Genomic DNA, 5,703 nt, shown 5'->3' with positions numbered 1-5,703 from the left:
ACACTCGAAGTGCGCATGCGTAGCTAGGAACGCGAACGCACGACGTTGTTACGCAGTTTGATTGACTGGATCCAGAAACAATCGGCAAGATGATCCACCCCGAAGACGCAGCGACAAAAACATCCTTGAACCCACTTTTTAACCAATTAACTTTTTAAAATAAACGTTCTTATTTTACTATTTTAATTCATCTTTGTACACAAACCCTTACATAAATGTTTATAAAATTAATAACAAATTTTGAACATTCTTAATAGTCACTTAATTCATGTAAATGGACGCCGCTTTAGCTAAATTCTACCAAGGACAATAAAATATATACTAGTAATCTATTGCTACCAATTAAGCTCTATTTCCTTTTCAATGGCGGGAAGTAACAAAGTACAAATACTATTCCTTACTGAAGGTATTGGTACTTTAATTCAATATTTATTTTTCTAACAACTTTTTACTTTTGCTCCAAACATTTGAAGACATATCTGTACATTTCACTACTTCTCTTGTCAAAATAGCCTCCCCCCCAATATGTATAACGACTTTTTAGTCTGTAACTAGTAAAAGTCAAATTCCGAATGGAACGAGCACATAAAAGTCATGGTGTGTGTGACCAAGGTAAAGCAAAGCATTTTATTGCAAGTATTAGTCAAACGTACACTTCAAACAGAAGCAAAGCAACACTTTAAAAAAAAAAGAAAGAAAGAAAAAAAGAAAAGAAAATAAAGGCCAACAACCTAAAGGAAGAAGTTACAAAAAGGAACGAATCAAGCAGTCAATTGCGACAGATGCAAATCACTTAGGCGTCGTCACAGAGATCTTTACACATATGACTGACGCAAAGAGATGCTACTTTGCAGAAAAAAATAAAATAAAAAAAATGGGTGTCAAATGAAATTATTTCCTTGGCCACGGACGAGCGATCAGGACGTCTAATCTCTTTCGCATTATTTGGTTCAACTTCGGTAGTGGAATGCTGACAGGGTGTGGGGGAAAAAAAACATGTAACTGGATTAAGTAAGAAAAGGATGTTAAAGTATTTTTGCTTTTGTCAAACAAAAACGTACAATCTTGTTTGCCCGAGTGCCGAAAAGAAGACGCGATACAGGCACAGGTCTCACTAGCTAGCCTTCTGATCGGGACCGGATCGGATTTTGTCGTCGCGATATACTTGACACTCGGGTAAGCCGGACAGGACAGAAAACCCGCTGAGAAAAACTCGGACCATCCCGAACGGAGAGAATTCAGCGTAGCGGTTTTAGTGGTTTTGGAACGAGAAGAGACGAAACGTACGATCGGTTTCAAGTACGCAGGCTTAGGACACGATTAAGGCTTTTTTTTTTTTCTTCTTCTTTTTTTTTTTTCTTGACACCCGTCCTCCTGTGGCACAAGAACTCGACCTTTCATAGATACACGGCTCACAAAAAATTAAGGGTATCGGATTTATGGGTGAAACAGGATGAAACTAAAATGCAGTGAATTTAATTTGACATTGTCTATATTTTTAAATATATTGTTCCTTTTTTATGTCCGCTAGCGCATTTTGAGTTCATCACAGAATACCTTTAACTTATACAAGTAATCCATCCAATGGAACCGTCATGGCAGATGTAGCCCAAACATTGATGTCCGAAACGGCTTATGACGTCGGGATTGGCATTTGGAGGCTAAATTAGGACAAATTCCCATTTAAAAATAAAAAATAAAATAAAATAAAAAAAATCAGCCCGTTCGCATATATCGTTGTGCTTGCGCGTACGAGAATAAGGCTCCAAACACCTTCCAAAAAAACAAAAAACACTCAATAAATACGCCATAAAATACTCCGCATATATAGGTTTCTTATATATATTTCATTAACACATTTAAATAGGACATCATAAAGGAAAAGTCGGCTCAAGAACAAAATTAAAAAAAAAAAAATCTGATAACTGTTAAGACAAAAAAATTACAGTTATGTATTTGACTCTAAAATAGTTAAGAATGTCAGGCATTACTCGAGCATATGTGTGTACACGACTTGTATGTCGCATAAGAAATTCGCAGTTTTTCTTACGTCGTCGAACATTATGCAGCATACCAAGGTAAGTGAGGTGCAGTGTTTCTGAGAACTCCCCTAAAAAACATAACATTTCATCCCCCCCCCACCCCACAATCCCACCAGGACTTAAAGACCCTTTCAGTCCACATCCTACTGGCTTGTCCCCCCCACCCCCAACATTGCACTAGCATTAGCATTAGCATTAGCCTGAGGGAGTGCCAGGTCTCTGAACCGTTCAATACTGATGCTGGTCTCTTTTTTTTTTTTTTTTTTTTTTTAATGCCCTTCAAGCCAAATGAAAGTTTCAGTCCTCCCTCCCCGTCAAAGGTTTTGTTGACACCCTCCATCTAAAAGGTCCAAGTGGAAAATTAAAGACTCTGGGTTGAGACGCAAGAGCCTGAACCTCAAGAGTTTCAATGATGGTCTCTAAAGTGCTATGGTTGACATTCATGGGTTCTCCATATTGGGTTATACCAATGACAAAATCCGAAGTCCAAAACACTGCCAATGTTTGCAGTTGCTAGAAGAGGTGGAAATGAAAGCCAAGAAAAAGGAGCGTCAAGAGGAAAGGCACTTTCTGTGTGGACCATTACTTTCTGTGGACAGTTTCCACTTTAAAGGGAGACAGAGCTTTTCTACAAAAACCTGGCAAACGTCCCTTGAACTTGCTCCACTTCCTTTCATGTGAACTCATTCATCGGCAAGCGATGGCTTTCCTGCTCAATGCGAGGCCTTGCCAAGCGAGTATCACTTCACCCACCTTCCGTGTTCTCACAAAGTCGTGAATCCGACAGAATCAGACATCCTTGGATCCAAATCAGAGACACCTCACCGGCAAACCGTCACTTTTGTAAAGGGGTTTTGTGTAGAAACTTGAGGGCAAAAAAAAAAAAAAAAAAAAAAAAAAAAAAAAAAAAAAAAAAAAAGTTATTTGGGGTCAGGGAGACAGAACTGCAGAAAAACTCTAATCCATCTTCCAACAGTCCTTGAAAAGGGATCACTTGCCAGTTCTGGAGCAGGCATCAGCAGAAGGTGGGCAAAATATAAAAGATGACAGAGTAGGGTGGGGCTCATTCCACCCCCACGATAGTACCTGTCTCTCAGACCCTTCTGGGTTGTTTAGCGGGAGTGGGATCATTTAATCCCAGCTGGGTAATAGGCCTATCCCACAATCACCAGAGTGGTGGGGGCAAGTCCCACACCCACAAGACTAGGTGCTGTACCATTATCATGGGGTTTCTGCATTGCCTCACATTCAAGAGGTTAGTGGGGGCCCTGTGATTCTCACAAGAGTAAAGAGGACCAAGTAATACCCAATTCAAGTAGTTGGGACTAACCCACACCCTCCACAGGACTGAAGACTGCTTCAGGCTCAATGGGGTAGTAGGGGTTTAACGCATACCCACTAGATCAGGGGTAGGGAACCCTAGTCCTCGAGAACCGTACGTTCTAGGTTTTAGATGTCTCAGTTCTCCAACACAACTGATTCAAATGATCAGCTCATCAGCAAGGTCTGGAGAAGCCTGCTAACGATCTTTATCAGACCGTCTCTTATCTGACGCTGTGGGGTAGTGGGGCCTATCCCATAGCCACCAGAGTAGTAGGGGCCACCCCAAGTTTTCTTGCCAAATCGTCTGAAGAGAAGTTCAAACAAGCACCAGCAACTGCCGCATCTTCCAGATTGTGAAGGCGTAAAAACAAGCTACCCACTTCAGTCTTACAACACAAATGGATCACTTGCCCATTGGGGGAGGCAGGTGTCAGCACCAAGGTGAACAAAAATAAAAGCCATAGGACATTCAGGAGCTATACGACATATTTTCTCATTCTTTAAATACACGTCTACAAAATTAGCATTCAACATCCGGTCGGCGGTTTCGAGTCAGCCGCCTTATCGCTAACAGTACGACAGTCACGGTCAAGACACGTCACTACTTTGGACCACCCGCCACCGTTCGCACGGACACACTATACGATTTACGGTGACACAAGTCAACAGTCTATATTGCAATATTATAATAAAAACTTCGTAATTATTTTTTTTCTTTGAAACTATAACATACGACGATACATTTATTACTAAGAATAATTAGACTACATCTTTTTTAATCTGTTAGCAAAAATAATTGGTGTGCATTACATCATTTGAAATGTACAAATATACTTTTGATCTGGCTTTTTTATTTTTTATTTTATTTTTTTAAAGGCTTTTCATCATAGAGGCTCAGACCTCGGAGGGGAACGCCTTTTGAAGGTAGTCCAATGCAGCAGTGGATAAAATACTTGACAACACACCTTTTCCAGACTGGACTGTTTTCAAGGCTACCTCCACATGCACCAGAGTAGCGGGACACCATCCCACACCCAGTAGGTGTGCTGGGGTATTAGATGGCTGTCCCACAGACAGAAATTTGGGAACAGTCCAAAACCCAGAATCCCAATGGATGTGGGGGTAATCCCAACACCTAACTTGGGTAATTGGGCCATCCCATATTTACCAGAGTAGCCCATACCTTACCAAGGAAGTCAGGAGTGTACCCATGATCACCAGGGAAGTGGGAGGCCATCGACCATCCCACAGCAGTAGAGGGGATTGTCTCACATCCGTTGGGATAATTGGGGATGCCTCAGACACAACGCGGAAGTGGGAACCTTCGAAATACCGACCAGGATAGTGGGGCCACTCTACACACATCAGAAAAGCGGGAGGCATCCCAAATCCACCCAAGACTCAGAGGTAATGGGGCTATCCCAGAATCACCAGGGGAAGTGGGAGGTCTCAGACCCAACGCAGGAGTGGCAACCTCGTGATACCAACCAGGTGAGTGGGGCCACTTCGGTCTCACCAGAAAATCGGGAGAGATCCCACAGCCAAGACTCTGAGGTATAGGGGCTATCCCACGATCACCACGGAATTGAGAAACCGTCCCACAACCACCCAAGACTCCGAGGTACTGGGGCTATCCTACAATCACCAGGATATTGAGAAGCAGTCCCAAAACCAGACTCGCAGAAGACGATCCATATCCACCAGGGTATTCGGAGTCAGCCAACCCCGACTTAGGTAGTGCAGTACCCACCAAGGTTGTGTGGGATACCACAACCACAAGGAAGTCCAACACTCACCAGGGCATCTAGGGCCATCCTAAAACTACTGGGGTAGATACCCAAAGAGTAGTGGGGCCATCTCACAATCGCCACACGGAATAGGTGCCTGCCTGACACCCAACAGAGCAGCAGAGGGGCTGTCCCACTCCTCACTGGTCTACCAGGGGCCACCCTGATCGTTTTTGATTTTCCCAACCTGCCCAACTATTCACAAGTTCAATTCAGCCTCAGATTCTCCATTGTTTCGAGTAGCACCACGCCTGTGTTCACAACCAGAACACATGCTTCTTTTAGTGCAGTTAACTTTGTAAAGGAATTCCCACCCAACCCCCCCAAAAAAGCTTCAGACCATCAGCAGCGCAAAGGAGTCGAGTGGCGACCGCTCTCCAGTCACTTTAGAAAGAGTAAACCCCAAACCGAAAAAAAGTGGTCTCCAATTGACTCTTCAGCTTTTTTTTGTTTTGTTCCGAAGCCAGTCTCAACTTAGAGAGTAACTCAAAACTATGACGATTATTATTAATATGACGATCGGACTGCTGTGTCCAAGCAAAGCTACCAGC

Source organism: Festucalex cinctus, chromosome 7 (assembly GCF_051991245.1).
Source record: "Festucalex cinctus isolate MCC-2025b chromosome 7, RoL_Fcin_1.0, whole genome shotgun sequence".
Lineage (NCBI taxonomy): Eukaryota > Metazoa > Chordata > Actinopteri > Syngnathiformes > Syngnathidae > Festucalex > Festucalex cinctus.
Note: the sequence above shows the minus strand (reverse complement) of the source record.